Here is a 17,149-nt window from a genome sequence, read left to right as displayed (position 1 = left end):
GTTCTGCGAAATTAGACAAGCGCATCCAGGCTTGTCGTCTCAAGAGCACAGCTGAACCCGCCGCTCTAGCTGCTCCTTCTGATGCATGAGATATCAGTCGCATGGAGGAGTTAGATATTGACTCAATGGTGGCCAGCTGAGATGTCACTTTGTCAAGGACCTCCTCAGACACGGCACCAGCCAAGGTTTCAGAGAGCTTGGAAATTAGATCCATTTGAAGCCTGGTAAAGTGTGCCATATAATTCAGGGACCTGATAGCAAAGGTTGCTGATGCAAAGGTATTCTTTCCTATCCTGTCCAGGGCCTGGGACTCTTTGTTGGGCGGATGGACAGTCTGGCTTTCTTCTTCCGCCAGATCCTTTTTGGTTGTGGCCGCCACCACCAGAGCATCCACAGGAAGACCTTTAGACCAATGGGGATCCATTGCAGGAGGGGACAAAATCTTATCTGGCCTCCGGGGAATAGCCTCGACGGTGTCAGGAGCCTTCCACGCATGCTGCACAATGAGCCGGACCAGTTCATCGGCAGGTGGAGTAACCCAGGAGGTAGGGGGCCGGGGCGCGAAAAACCTGCAGGAACAGACTCCTCAGAGGTCGGATTAGAGGGCTGCCAGTCACCTCTCTAAGGATTTCGAGGATATCACCAAAGGATACCTCAGAGGGTGACCGAGGGGATCCTTCCCCATCATCAAAGTCTGTGTCTTCAGTGAGGGACTCCTCTGTGGAGTCCATGTGCTTCCTCTTGCACAAACTCTTCCGGTGAACTTCCTCAGAGGGGGAAAGCTGGGGAAGACAACTGAAATGGGATTTCCTGTGGGAATGCGTCCTGAGGCCCTTGCACCCAGTGTACACTAGGTGCGATTTGTGAACATAGCGGTCCAGTGGAGGGCGGGTAAATAGACAGCACAGTATTGCCAGCAGAAGACAGAGCCTTCTCCATCAGTTGGAAGGCTGGTCCACCTGAAGAGGGGTGACTGTCCAGGACAGGGGTCACCACCTCCCTTAAGTGGCTCAGCCTGCCGATTTGGAGTCCCCAGATGGCTGTGAAATAAGAAATTACGCATGTCACAACTATAATCCTGGGTCGTAGCAAAACTCTCCTGCCATGAAGGCAACTGTGGTTCCTTAGTGAGGTCCATAAAGTTAACCGTAGAGGGGGAAGACTGTGCTATATCAAGGGGCTTCAAAGGCAATGAAGGAGGAGAATAAGAAGGGGTCTTTGGCAATGGGTGATCACCTCCCATGGAAGGATAGGTCCTCAGGGGTGGGATACCTCTGGCCAGGAGCACTTGATCCACAAGATGCAACACGTTGTGTTCAGAAAGGCTTCTAGTGGACCTCACGGACACAGCTGAGGGAGAAACAGGTCTGTCCACAGAAGAGACAAGCACGGTGCCCACCTCACAAGTCTGCATTGAGAACAACGGTGCCGAGAGAGGCTGGACTACAGGTGTCTGCACTGAGGTCACTGTCTGCACTGACAAAAAGATCCGTGCCAAATTGGTTGCCAGTACCGAAGCTGGAACCGACAAAATTGGTGTCAATAACTGAGACGTCTGTTCCGAGTAAGATGTCGGAGCTGACATGGTTAAGGTCTGAGCCGACTGAACAGTTGGTGCCGATGTAGTAGCAGTAGTCTGAACTGAGGAGCCCCACGGTACTGATACAGTAAAGGCTATATTAGACAGAGCCGAAATCACTGCTGGCGCCGAAGGCCTTGGTGCCGAAGGTCTAAGCACCGAAAGTGCTGGGGCCGACAGAGTGAGCTCCAAAGCAGAAATCTTAGCCTTCTTAGGTCTTGGTTGGCAGGAGTCCCCAACCGGGGGATGAAGGGAGAGACTTGGCCTTTGTAGGATCATCCGATATTTTCTCATGGGCTCTAGGATGGGTTGTAGCCTCTGACCCAGAAATAGCCTCTGAAAAGGGAGATTTAAGAAGTCCCTTCAGTAACAACTTATTTTTCCTCTCAAAGTTCTATTGGAAAAGTTCTTACAAATACCACAGGGCGGGTCAACACATAAGTGAGACACACCCAAGCAATAAACACACAGAGAGTGTGCATCTGATATAGGTAATTTGTGTTCACAATCTGAACACCTTTTAAATCCTGGACTACCTTTTTTATCTGCCATGATTGAAAAGGAAAAAGAAGAAATGGTACTAGCAATTGTACAAAAGAACACCCAGAGGTAATGAAAAAAAGAAGGGTTTACCAACAATGGTAAGGGAGAAAATACCTCACGGTAAAAAGAGCAGAGTAAAGAGAAAGAAACTTAAGGAAATATAGTCACTAAATACGATAAGGTAAGAGACAACAAATTAGAAACTTTTCTGACAGAAAAGGTTATATTAGACTAGTCTGACAACAAATATCTATACTTAGCTCAAGAGAAGCAGCTTGACACGACTGAATGGCGACACAGCAAACAAAATCTGAGTAACAGGGAGAGGGGATTCTGGGTAAGAGTTTAGCTAGAGAGTTTGTAGCTGACGCGAGCTTGGAAGATGGCCGGCTCGGTTCTAAGGTCGGAACCGATACCCATACGTAAGGAATGAACAAGGATTAACAATATCAGATCTCTTTGACAGAGTGGAGGTGAATGCTGACTTGCCTTTGGCAGAGTTTTACAAGAATGTCTACCTGGCAGAGTTTTACAAGAATGTCTACCTGCAATTAAAGGTCCACTTAAAACTGGAAATCTCCTTAAAAAAAAAAAAAAAAAGAGGGTTGGTGGGTGAACATCTGTTATACAGCAGTTCTTGCTTTATCTCTTCTTTATAACCCCCCTCCAAATAATCAAAAGTAATGGCACTTTCTGGGCAACTCTGATTTCTCAGCCATCTGCCCCTGTGACAAAGAAAACAAACGAAATGACAATCACCACAAATGGTTCTAGTAAATCTGCCTCCCAACCAAGAACCTTGTGTGCACTAAGAGTGAGTCACAGCAGAAGTAAGTACATAAATCACAGCAGGGATGCAAGGAGATAGCTGTAATCTACTAAAATAGTAATCTGCCTTCATTTTATTCAAGAAAAATGAAAAATAAAACTCAAACTTAAAATTATAAGGAACTGTAACAAACAGTCCAATACTTCAGATGTTAATTTCTCTTCTATAGATGTACTGAAAAAAAAACTTCAGCAGACTTAGTTACCAGAATAACTTTTACTTATGATGAGCGCTTTCATCTACCAACTGGCATAGGCATGTGGTCTTTACTGACACAGTATGTATTTCAGTGGGTCTGAGGTGCAGAACTGACCTTGGTTTTTGGCCCTTTTGTTGTGACCTGTACCTGTGGGGCTGTAAAGTGGCTTTTGTTTATACATCACACTTGTTTATATTGGTAGTCTAGCATATGAGTAACTGCGTGTTTTGGCTCATTACTATGCACAAGTTTGTCAATTGTGATTTATGATAATTTGTTTTCATTAAGTACAGATTTAGTTCTCCACGGGTAAAGCTGCAAGTCCAAATGGTGGATGAAACCACTTACCATAAATAAAAGCAGAGTTATTCCAGAGACCAAGTCTGCTCAAGTTTATTTCTTACGTGCTTTTATAGAAATGGAATTTAGTATCTTAAATTTTCGGCTGCTTACTACTGTTGGCTATATTCGTAAGTTTGAGTTTTTATTTTTCATTTTTCTCAAATAACAAGGCAATCTGCTATTTTCATGCTGGGAAGAGCTATCTCCATACATCACCACTGTGGTCTTGTGACAGAGATGCAGCCTTGCTTATTGCCAAGGTGAAAAGAGTTTGATTAGTGGCTCAGGTGCTTGATGGCACACAGGCAGGGGTAAGATGGGCATGCCCATCCTGGGAGATGCAGTTTCTGCTAGGCTGTCAGGTTCCAGCACCCATCAGTTGGTAGAGCTAGTAGCAGTGGGTCTCCCTTGCTCGTTGACATACCATAGGATGGTGATAATGACTGTGCCTATTTTCTCACCTATCTGAGTTGATGTCAGCTTAGGGCAGATAGTACGGATTTGACAGCAGTTACATAGAGTACAGGCTTTAGTTTTTGCTTGAAAACATGCAAGACGTCAACAAAGCTTTTGGCCTATAATGTGCTTAAAAAGCTGAAATCCAATATAAACTCCCAAAACACAAAAAAGTACACCAAAGCAGAAAAAAATCAACTTTTCCATATAATGAATAGCTCGTCAAAGTTTTCCATATACTATATTGTATTTCCCTTTCTTATTCCAGTTAAGCCCCAAAACTCCTTTTCACCTTCTTCTCCATATATGCCATAAGTAAATCATTATTTTAATTACTTTCTTCATTCAACTGATGCTTCCTAGCATACTAACTAAGTTATGTGCTTACCATAACTATGCATCTGTGCTGTTCATTTTCATTCTTTCTCAATGAATGGATTTGAATCTGATCCTCAGATCTGACTAAGCTACTTATCTTGGCAGTCTAGGATCCAACTTTTGCCAACGCCCCTCATTACTGCTTTACCTCAGATCGAGTTTGCTGCCTCTAAACAAAGTCTGATAGAACAATGTGCGACAGAAAAGAACAGAATAGGGGCTCAAACAGGAACAAAAGTTCCCAACAAATTCCCTCAGGTTATTCCCAAAGACAAGGAACAGGGAAGGTGGGTGGGAAGTTGAGGAAGAATGAAAATGAACAGAGATGCATCGTTATGCTAAGTACATAAATTACATTTCTGATGCCATTTTCATTCATTCCGCAACAAATGGGACAGAGTCTCCAGCTACAGTAACCTTGAAAGGCCCTCATGGAAGGATATTCTGGAGTACCACACAGCCAAATGCAGCTCTATTTCTGGAGGTGATTTCCAATTTGCAATGAGCAGCAAAAGTATGAGCTTTAGACCTATTGGCAACTGCACAAATATCAATGGAAGCTCTCGACCAGAATGCAGATGATATAGCCATTGACCTAGTGGAATGAGCTCTTGGTTGTCTTGGTAAGGTCAAACCTTTTAAGGAACAGACATGAGAAGACAATCAGTAAAACCATTTGGCGTTGTAGTTTTTGAGACAGGCCTACCAAACTTGTTTTTGACAAAGGAAATTAATAATTGATTAGGCTTCCTAATTTTCTTTGTTCTATGAAGAGAGAAATGAAGTTGTCTATGTACATCTAAGGAATGAAGCATGTACTCTCCTTTATTTTCAAACTTTGGGAAGAAAACAGGTAAAGTGATGAATTGACTGATGTTTGCTTCTGAAGCAACTTTGGGTAAAAAGGATGGATTTGTATGTAAAACCACTATGTCCTTATGGAAGATTAAAGTAAGGTGGCTTAGAAGGGAGTGCTTGGAGTTCAGAGACTTGCCTAGCTGAGGTTATGCTACCAGAAAAAATGTTTCCCATGAAAGAAGCTTGAGGTCCACTTTTGCGGATCATTCAAGGGTGAATGGATCAGAGCCTGAAACACTAAGGAATAATCCCAAGTTAGTATAGGGTCCCTAATAGGTGGCCTAAGTAAAAAAGTGCCCCTAAGAAAAGCCTTACAGAACTCAGAAGACGCCAAAGAGAAAGCATCTCCAATGTGGAAATTCAAAATGGCAGCCAGATAAACCTTAACAGTACAGAAACTGTCCCCACTTTGAAAAAGAAAAGCTAGAAACTCAAACAGCAGGAATTAGAGTGGATAAAGGATCCAAATCTCTCTGCTGAGCCCATAAGGAAAATATCCTACATTTACTTTTATAAATTTTTCTTGTAGAGGGTTTCTGAGATGAAAACAAGATCCTTCAAGCAGGAGAGGAAAGCCTGGAATGTCTAGCCATCATGCGGTCAATTTGAGGCCTGGAATGTCCGGGTGAATATTGCCTGATGGGTGTGACAGGAGATCTGGACTGGGGTCCAGTGTCCAAGGAGAACATATTAGATGAGACCATAGAAAGGAAAACCAAATCTGCCAAGGCCAAAAGGGAGCAATGAAGATTACTTTGCTCTTCAACCTGACAGCTTTCTGAAGAAACTTGGGAATTAGGGGTAGGGGCAGATAAGCATAAAGACAACCGGAGGGCCAAATGTGGACTACAGAATCTCTCTGACTGTCCCTGAGGAGGGATTAGGGCAAAGAACCTGCTCTACTTGTTGTTGAGGAGAGAGGTGAATATATCGTAACATGACTGACCCCACTTGAGGAAGATCATGTTTGCCACTGACTGAGTTTACAGACCACTCGTAAGGTATCAGAATAGTTCTGCTGAGCCTGTCCGCTAGAACATGTGATTCCCCCAGAATGTGCATTGTTAATACAAAGTTGCTGGACGATATCTCCCATTGCCAAACTGTCAATGTTTCTCGGGAAAAGGGTAAGATCTGCTTCTCCCAGTTTGTTGATGTATAAAACTATTAACGTACTGTCCATTTGAACAGCAACTGTCCCCAGTGGAAGAGAGTTCTGAAAATCTGCAATGATAATAGGACCACTCATCTCCTGGATATTTATATGCAATTTGGTCTCTACCAGGGTCCACGTGCCTTGAACAGTCCATTCCAAGTAATGTCACCCCCTCTGGGAGGCATCTGTGGTCAACATGGTGGTGGGCGGATGAAGGCTAAAGGGACAACCTTGGCAAATCACGTTGGACTGGATCCACCACTCCACGTCCTTGCAAACCCTGGACAGTTTTATTGGAAATCGTAAGAGTTGGTACAGATTGACCACTGCACTTGTAGAGTCTCCACTACAGAATTCTCATGTGAAAATGAGCTGTTGGAAGTGACTGCTACGGTCATCGATCCCAGAGCTCTTAAATTCAATTTGGCAACAGTAAAGGGATGACACAATCCAACTGATATGTAACCTTAGAGAAAGATTTCTGCTCCATGCCAAGGATGATTGAAGATGCGTTGTGTCTAGGCGAGCCCCTATAAACTCCACCAATTGTACTGGTTGAAGTTTGGAGATTGGTAGAGTTACAGTAATGCCTAGAAAATGGGTCAACTAAAGAAGATAGTCTCTGGCTGTTATTAAACGATGCCTTGATCGAAGCAGTGAGGTGCCAGTCTAAATAAGGAAACACCCTGAATCCCTGCAGTCTCAGATGAGCTGCAACCACTGCCATACATTTGGAAAATACCATGGGGGCTGTGGTGAGACCAAAGCGCAGGGCTCTGAACTGGTAATGACTGGCTTCTAGCCAAAAGTGAAGGAATTTGCAAGATTGTCTCTTCATTTGATGTGACAGTAAGCATCCTTCAGATCAATACAGCACATCCAGTCACCTTTCTGAAGTAATATTAGAATGGACTGAACCATAACAATCCGGAATTTGGAGATCTTTATGAACTTGTTTAGATAACCAAGATCCAGGATGGGCCTCAGGTCCCCTATCTTCTTTGGCATTAAAAAGAACCTGGAGTAAAATCTGGATCCTGTTTGGTCTGTTGGGACCTCCTGGATGACTCTTTTGTCAAGCAGCTTTTGAATTTCCAGAGCTGCTTGCTTTCGTTGACTGGGTGAACATCCAGGAGACTCTTTCTTATCCTTGGTGGATACTGTGAAAACACATGATACGAATCTTTGCACCCATGTGTCCTTTGCGAAGGCTGCACAGGCTTCTGGGTGCAAAGACAACCGTTCCCTGATGGTCTCCAGAGCAGAACAGGCAGGCAACCTTTCAGGAATGCTGGAAGGGTCTTGCCTGAGAATGAATCCCAAGACCCTTGATTTTGCAGTCCCCCCCCCCATCACGTTGGTGGCGTCTTCCATTACTATGATCATTTCCCCCTCTGCCTCTGGGAGAAAAATCTCGCTGTGAATCTTGAAAAGGTCCTAGAGATTTCCAAAACCATATTTTCTTTCCACAGCACTGATTTGGCGAAACATCTCTGCGGGATAGAAAAATGGATCCTTACAGCAGATAGGATCTTTCCATCTTGTTCACTATGGTAGGTCTCTAGCAGTACGGCCAAACAGAGAAGATCCATCAAAGGGAGGATTGTTGAATGATGTCTTAAAGGTCTCTGCAAAGTCACCCAATCTCATTCAGGCATGCCTCCTCATGGATATACTGGTACCTGCAGCCTGTGAGGAACCTCAGCCACATGAGAGATTAGCCTCATGGACGCAATAGATATAGACTGTAGGGTGGCCAATCATGAAGAATGACCTTTCACTTCCTCCATCGATAAGGACTACAGGTTAAACTTAGAGAGTTCCTTTAAGTCCTTCTGTAACCTAGTAAAATGTGCCAGGTAATTCAGCGATTGTAAAGCGAAAGTTGCTAAAGCATACACTCCCTTTCCAAATCTGTCCAAAGCTCTAGACTCTATTAGGGGGATGTACACAAGAACTCCGGTCTGCTAGCTCCATTTTTGAAGCTGCCACAACAACAGTGGCATCTACAGGAATCCTTTTAGTCCAATGTTGCCTGTGCAATGGTGCATTTAAGATCCTATCAGGGCATTTGGGAATGGGACCTACGGCATCTGGCTCCTTTCATGCCCGGTGGGAGGCAAGGTCGATAAGCTCAACTGCCGGGGAGTTACCCAAGATGCAGATGGGCCAGACCTGAAGGCTTCCAGAAACACTATTCCTCCTGAGAAGGGTTCTGGGAACACAATCCACCTTTTTGGTGCAGGATTTCTAAAATGTCTCCAAATGAGACATCTTCTGGTGGACATATTGGGGACCCTTCTCCATCAAAATTAGTCTCTTCTGTTAACTATTTCTGAGGGGAATCTACATATCTCTTTTTGCACACTTTCTTCCGAGGAACCTCTTCAGTGGAATACTCTGGAGAAGTGCCAGAATAAAAGAGGAAGTCCCTGCACAGTTACTGTCTGGATGGGCTAGCTATCCCTGTGGAAGATGATGACACTTAGAACTCACATCCTGAGAAGGAATGGGAATAGGATCCGAAGAGGTGACAAAGAACCCCTGATGGGAGAAAAATCCTTTCTACTACCTCAAAAGCAAAAGGGCCAGGGGAAGTGGAAATTAGCCTCCCAGGAGCTGAAGCTCTTGGCTCAGCCAATACTCCACTCCCTCTGGTTTCCACTACCAAGGAAGGAATTGGACCTGAGCTGTCAAATGCCAAGGCACTGAGGGGAAGTAACAGCTCAAAAACCCTCAGAGTTGAAGCCACACTGACACTTTCGCTCCAAGACTCATTCTGCTCTAAGACATACTGAGTGGATCAAATCAGGGAAATGGCTGGAGTTAAGGAAGCTAACATACTCAGATCCAACACCTCAACTCTTGGGATCTTCCAATCTGACAGCTCCAAAACCTGGGGTCAGATTAGAGAAGGAGTTCCTATAGAGCATGCTGAAGACTGTAGACTCACAGATCCAATACGGGATGGAGCTTGAAGGACCCCCATCTGGATCGGAGACTTGAGCAACTTTCTCATCATTCTATTCATGTCCTGCTCTGACAAACTCCAAGAAGACTTCATGGAAGCAGATACTGAAGGAGGTTGAGAAGTCTTCCTAGGGGTCTCCACCAATAAGGGAGATCTTAAAGTGGGAAAAACAAGCTTCGGAGAAAAGTGGGGAGACTGGATCTGAGGAGATTTGAAGTGTTTTTAGGTTTAGGATCTAAGGAAATCAGATTAGAGGCCTTTTTTTTTTTTTTTCCTTTAGTTGGTGGCTCTGAACTCAGATCCGATGGAGGAGAACATACAGGGTAGTGCTTTTTTGACTCCCTGGTCTCTGAAGTTTTTTGACTTCTTGAGGGAGTTTGAGCCCCTGAAGCAGAAGAAACAGTAGAAGAAGATGCCGGCAACATCTTTTTAAGGATAAGCTTGTTCTGCCCGTCAGTAATCGCCCTAACATTGAAACCCTGGCAGATTTCACTTAAAACATGAAGGTGAGCCAGGCCTAAACAATACACGCACACCCTGTGGGCATCAGAATTTGGTATCTTATCCCCACAGGAAGTGCATTTCTTAAAACTGGTAGGTTTGTCTGCCATACTGGAAAACACAGATATTAAAGTGCTAAGAACAGATACTACTCTTGACCTTAGCCAAAAGGCTGAGAGGAGATTATAGAAAAAGGTAGTTACAGATATATATATATATATATTTTTTTTTTGTTAGAGAAGAAAATATCAGCAATGGTAATAACAATTACCTCATAAGAGGAAAGAGACAGATTACCACCAATGGTAAGTGTAGCCTACAGCAAGTAGTAGAAATAAACGCTGTTTAATCTAACTCTAACCCACTAAATAGGGTAAAGACAGGAATAAAAAGGACTATTTCCAGAAAAAGATAGCAAGAAAAAAAATTTAAATCACTTACAATTTCTCTAAGAGCTATCTAGAACTTGAGAGCACAAAATTCCAACCAATTGCTAGAGTAGCAAACGAGATCTAGGGTAAAGCAGTAATACGGGGCATTGTGGGTAAAGGAAGGCGCTTGAGAGTCATACCCTAGACTGCAGAAAGTGGCCGAGTAGAATCCGAGGATCTAATCCAAACCCATTAGTTGAGGAAAGAATGAAAATGACAACATCAGATCCGTAAGTTACAAGTGCATTTTCTATAAGTCTTTTGTTCCAAGTCTTTCTTCCTGGCCTTTTCCAGAACCCTTACAGTCTACAGTTAAAAACACATGCTATATTGTTTCATATCCTCTGTTACATTTAACTATTTTGCAAATTCTTTATTCTTCCACTTTAGACTTCATCTTTGTCTTAACAAGCAGTTTACCATTCATTAAACACCACACAAAATCACAAATTTGCCGTTACTCTGTAGCTCATTTCTCACTGCTGTAACTTTCTGGATTTTTTTTTCATATTTTTAAGATCTCATAGTACTATTTTCTATACAGTCTTCAATTTTCAAATTTCACTTACTCCAATATTTCAACAAACATTTTATATTTTCATCCAAATTCCTTCCCAAACTTTTTTTCTCACATAATTTTTTCCTATTATTTCTCTATATTTTTGTTTTATAACTTCCTTTACCAACTTGGTTTCATCCTGATGCCAACTCTTTATCCACATAATGTCATTATATAAAACCCACATAGTTTGTCATTTTTAGGCAACCTCAATAGGTTGTTGTATACAACACTCCTAATTTAATGGGATTCAGATTACTGTTATATTTACACATTATTTTTGTTTCATATTTCCTAGTACTATGTAGGCACTTGCCATGTATATTGTTCCTGTAATTAAACAAGTCTTTACTGTATGCATCCTTTTTTCCCAAAGGTCATTTTAAATATATTCCATTTTTTCACATTTTGACTCAATTTCTTTCACAATTTGTTTCATTTTTATTTCATCTTCTCTGATTTCCTTCTATCCCTTCCATTCCTCCTTCATAACCAAAAACCATATTCCTTTCCAAGATGATTCTTAATCCTATATTCTCCAGCTATTTTTAATCTGCTTCTGTTATTCTTTTTCGCATGTAATACACACTTGTCAGCAATTAGCGGACATTTAGCTTCTCTGCTATCTTGAAATCTACACTTAGCACACATTTAACTTCTTTTATCACCTCATTCACAAATAGCATAGAAAGCCAAGTGCTCAAAGGGCAACCATTTATTCATTTTTTCGTCTCACTGTCTCACCTATGTGACACTTATTAACTACTGGTATGCGCTTACATACTTTACTTTTACAGATCTTTATACTGTAAAGATTTTTTCTCTTATTTGTAATCAAATAATGCTCTACATTTAACTGTACCAAGCATCCTCATTACATCTACATTAGCCATTCTTTTTTGCATTTTCTACCTGTCTTAACTATAAATACATTTTCATATCTTTACTTCATCTGTGGTGGTGCAGCGGTTAGCATTGTTGCCTCACAGCAAGAGGCTACCCAGTTCTATTCTCGGCTAGGGTGCCTTCAGTGGGGAGTCTGCATGTCCTCCCTCCCTGCACTTGCGTGGGTTTCCTCCAGGTGCTCTGATTTTCTCTCACATTCCAAAGACATGCAGCAGGTGGACTGGACATTCTAAATCATCCCTAGGTGCAAGTGTGTGTGCGCCAGAGAGTGGTAAGGATGAACTACCGCTGCAGGGCTAGTCACCCAGCAATGTAAACCTTGACTCGAGATGATTGTCACTGTTAAAGTGACACCGTGACCCCATGTGTAAAATGGAAAAGGGGGTTAAGGATGGATGGATGGACTTCATTCTAACTCATTTATTCATTTCCTGCATTTCTTTGTCCAATACGTTACTCTATTTTTAAAGTCAAAGTTTAATAAAATTATGGGTCTGTCTGCAACTGTTCAAATTACTTTTGTGTCCCTCTCTCTACCACATCATTTTCATTACCCCTTCACTCACATTTTTTTCTTTAACTATGCCTTTTTATCATATCATTCTGGATATATTTTTAACAAATCTTGTACTTGACAATCCTCTACTTCTTGATACAACACACACATCTAATTCTGCCCATTCCAGCTGTCATTTTCTGAATATTTTATTGTTGCATTTACCTCTTCTATTGTACAGCCTTAACCATTTACTTATTTATGCTTCTTTTCCTATTACATTTCAGTTCTTCTGTGGCTACAGCTAATTTCTTCCTTAAACTCTCTTCTAATATTTGGAATTTCTCTCTTCCTCTTCATGTACTTTGTGTTTCTTCCCCATTACTTCCACCATATGAAGTATGACTCTCTTACTCCCAGTTTCTTAAAAATGTACCACAGCCTTCTACTTTCATTTGATTCCATATTTCTGTATTTTGCACTGTGCTCATTCTTTCCTTCTTATACTCAAAGACTTCACTGTTTTCTTACTATATTCTCCACTCCACTTGCAGCAATTTATGATATTCTTCTAACAAAGACTTCACTGTTTTCTTACTACATTCTCCACTCCACTTGCAGCAATTTATGATATTCTTCTAACAAATATTTCACTGTTTTCTTACTACATTCTCCACTCCACTTGCAGCAATTTATGATATTCTTCTAACAAAGACTTCACTGTTTTCTTACTACATTCTCCACTCCACTTGCAGCAATTTATGATACTCTTCTAACAAAGACTTCACTGTTTTCTTACTACATTCTCCACTCCACTTGCAACAATTTATGATATTCTTCTAACATTTTCCTTTTGTTCTACCCTCTCACATTCTTTCTCACAAACATGTATGCATTCTTAATAGTTTTTCATGCTTCCATTCTAACCACAATTCTGTTTTAGAATTATGAAAGTTCATCAACTCCTTGTGGTCTTTTCAGAGTTGTCAGTGTTTTTATGTCACTGCAGTTTCTGTATCTTTACATGATTTATTTAACTTATTTGAACTGAGCACATACTGCTCTAAGATTTTAAAACCATTTATTTATCATTTCATTTATCACTGTACAGATTATACATAGATTTTACACCGTAGTGAGATAGTAATGGGGTTTTTAACCATATTGCTTAACGAAATCTTGGAAAGTGAGAGGATGCCTGAACAGTGGAAAAGAAATGTATTGGCACCAATTTTTAAGAATAAGGGTGATATCCCGAGTTGTAGTAACTACAGAGGAATAAAAACTGGTCAGCTACAGTATGAAGTTATGGGAAAGAGTAGTGGAAGCTAGATTAAGAAGGGAGGTGATGTTTAGTGAACAGAGTATGGTTTTATGCTGGGAAAGAGCACTACGGATGCAAGGTTTGCTCTGAGGGTGTTGATGAGGAAGTAGAGAGAAGGCCAGAAAAGAGTGCACTGTGTATTTATGGACTTTGAGAAAGCAATGACAGGGGTCCTAGAGAGGAGTTGTGGTACTGCATGAAGAAGTCGCGAGTGGCAGAGAAGTATGCAAGAGTGGTACATAATATGTACGAGGGCAGTGTGGCAGTGCTGAGGTCTACAGTAAGAGTGACAGATGTGTTCAAAAGTGAAGGTGGGATTACATCAAGGATCAGCTCTCTGCCCTTTATTTGCAATGGTGATGGACAAGTTGACAAACGAGATCAGACAGGAGTCCCCCATGGACTAAGATGTTTACGGATGACACTGATTTGTAGTGAGCGTAGGGAACAGGTTAAGGAAACCCTGGAGAGGTGGAGATATGCTCTAGAGAGGAGAGGAATGAAGGTCAGCAGAACTAAGACAGAATATGTGTGTGTGAATGAGAGGGAGGACAGAGGAATGGTGAGGATGCAGGGAGTAGAACTGGTGAAGGTGAATGAGTTTAAATACTTTAGATCTACAGTTCAGAGTAATGGTGTGTTTGGAAGCGAGGTGAAGAAGAGAGTGCAGGCAGGGTGGAGTGGGTGGAGAAGAGTGTCAGGAGTGACTTATGACAGACTGGTACCAGTAAGAGTGAAAGGGAAGGTCTACAAAATGGTCGTGAGACCAGCTATGTTATATGGGTTAGAAACTATGGCACTGACAAAAAGGCAGGAGTCAGAGCTGGATGTGGCACATTTAAAGATGCTAAGATTTGCACTGGGTGTGATGAGGATGGACAGGATTAGAAATGACTATATTAGAGAGTCAGCTCAGGTTGGAAGGTTTGGAGACAAAGCCAGAGAGGTGAGATTGCATTGGTCTGGACATGTGTTGAGGAGGGATGCTGGGTATATTGGGAGAAGGATGCTAAGGATGGAGCTGCCAGGTAAGAGGAAAAGAGGAAGGCCCAAGATAAGATTTATGGATGTGGTGAGAGAGGAAATGCAGGTGACTAGTGTGACGCAGCAAGATGCAGAGGACAGGAAGAAATGGAGACAGATCTGCTGTGGTGACCCCTAAAAGAAGCAGCCAAAATAAAAAGAAGATTTGTCACTGTAAATACACAAACATTTGTCTTCAACACACCCCTATTTATACTCACTACAACGTTCCATCTGTGTAGTCCATTTTCTTCAACTATCAGATTCAGATCTGACTTGGCCACTTTTTACAGCTCATGGAACACTGAAAACTTATAGGTAAAACGAAGCACAGCGAGCATATAAAACCAAATTGTACTTTATTTAGGTAAGCGCTTTCACCACATCATTGTGGCTTCTTCAGACCTTAACACACATCAATAAAACGTGCACTTATAAAACACTCTAAGTTAAGGCATCCAATCATATGCATTATCCCCCCCATTCATTAATAACATCATCCAAACTTTTTAAAGGTATAATACACTATATAAAACATCCAGCAAATAAGCACTCCTTTATACAGTTAATGCAAACTCACTTGTGCACAAATCATCTAGGTAAGCCTCCAGCTGTGAGTATAGGTTTAATGGAGACCACTTCATTACGTCCAGCTCCCTTATCAGCCCTGAGTTTTAAAATCCATCTTAATTCAGCCTTTTCAGTTTTATTTTCAGTATTCCCCATTCTGGCCGTTTCATGTATAACTTCAATTGCTCTAAATTTAAAATCATGCTCATGTCTAGTATTTAAGACATACTTAGCTATAGCATTATTTCTATTTTCATTCTTAATACTATACAAGTGTTTTCTTAAGTTCCTTGAGGGTACGATCTGTCTTCCCTATGTAAAACCTTGAGCAGCATACACATCTCGCCATATAAACTATGAGTTTATATTGCAATTGGCCCTAACATTAAACTTGTATGATCTCCCAGTATCCCGATGCAAAAAAATCTACAGATTCTGTGTCTATGTAATCACAATACCCACATTTACCACCTGAGTATGTTCCTTCACATGCCTTATTCATTGCTTCAACCCTATCAGGATCAGATGAGAAGATTGCCAAATTAGTGGGTACAAACCCAAGTTATTGTTATAAGAACTTGCAATCCATGAAAAAGTTACTTTGCTATCCTGATAGGGTTAAAGCAATTAATAAGTCATGTGAAGGAACATACCTGCGTGGTAAATGTAGGTATTGTAATTATACAGACCCAGAATATGTAGATTTTTTTGCATCCGGATACTGGGAGATCATATAAGTTTAATGTTAGGGCCAACTGCAATACTAAACACATAGTTTATATGGCGATATGTGTTTGCTGCTCAAGGTTTTACATAGGGAAGACAGATCTTACCTTCAAGGAATATATAAGAGAACACTTGTTCATAGATTAGGTTCATAGCTTAATACTAGATTAACTGCCCTAGTGGGCCATTTTAAGCCTAGCCATTTACCCCAGGTGAGAATCAAACCCTGCACCTTGTGCTTCTAAGGCAAGTACCTTAACCATTATGCCAACTTTCCACCCCCATACTTTCCACACTTGTATAGTATTAAGAATGAAAACAAAAATAATGTTATAGCTAAGTATGTCTTAAATACTAGACTTGAGCATGATTTTAAATTTAGAGCAATTGAAGTTATACATGAAATGGCCAGAATGGGGAATATTGAAAATAAAACTGATGAGGCTGAATTAAGATGGATTTTAAAACTCAGGGCTGATAAGGGAGCTGGACAATGACATGGTCTCCATTAAACCTATACTCAAAAGCTAGAGGCTTACCTAGATGATTTGTGCACAAGTGAGTTTGCATTAACTGTATAAAGGAATGCTTATTTGCTGGATGTTTTATATAGTGTATTATACCTTTAAAAAGTTTGGATAATGATGTCATTAATGGGGGGGATAATGCATATGACTGGATGCCTTAACTTAGAGTGTTTTATAAGTACACATTTTATTGATGTGTGTTAAGGTCTGAGGAAGCCACGTTGATGTGGTGAAAGCGCTTACCAAAATAAAGTACGGTTTGGTTTTATATGCTCGCTGTGCTTCATTTTGCCTATAATGATTTTATTTTACTGTTTCTTGGTTTATATTACTACGGCAATACGTTTACCCGTGGACTACTTTTATTGAACACTGAAAGCTGTTGAGCTCCTCTCTTACACATAATGCAGTAGTCCACCTACCATACAAAGAACAAATATTATCTGGAGCTCAAACAAAGGAATATTGGATCCACTAGCATGTTCTCCAGAAGTCAAACTGGTAGCGGGTTGGAGGGACAGAAGTTGAAGAAGAATGAAAACAGACAACAAAGATGGAACATTATGGTGAGTACATAATATGATGTTGCCGTTTTTATTCATTCCTCAGTGGCTGGGACAGAGTTCCCCAGCTATCTCAATCCCAGGAGGACTCTAAGGAAGGTTATTCCTGAGCACTGCTGAGCCAAAGGCTGCTCTTCCCCTAGAGACCAGATCCAACTTGTAGTGAGCAATAAAGGTATGAGGGTTAACCAAGTTACAGATGCACAAATAGG

General features: G+C 41.3%; 1 protein-coding gene and 1 pseudogene across 1 annotated transcript in view; both read right to left on the bottom strand.

Annotated features, from left to right (window-relative positions):
- Positions 1-17,149, bottom strand: part of VMP1 (vacuole membrane protein 1) — a 1,640,696-nt gene that overhangs the window by 307,898 nt on the left and 1,315,649 nt on the right. The gene's annotated exons all lie outside the window — the stretch shown is intronic.
- LOC122788443 lies at positions 9,883-9,996 on the bottom strand (annotated as a pseudogene).

Source organism: Protopterus annectens, chromosome 13.part0 (assembly GCF_019279795.1).
Source record: "Protopterus annectens isolate FY-2018-M chromosome 13.part0, PAN1.0, whole genome shotgun sequence".
Classification (NCBI taxonomy): domain Eukaryota; kingdom Metazoa; phylum Chordata; order Ceratodontiformes; family Protopteridae; genus Protopterus; species Protopterus annectens.
This window is presented reverse-complemented; position numbering and strand designations above follow the sequence as displayed.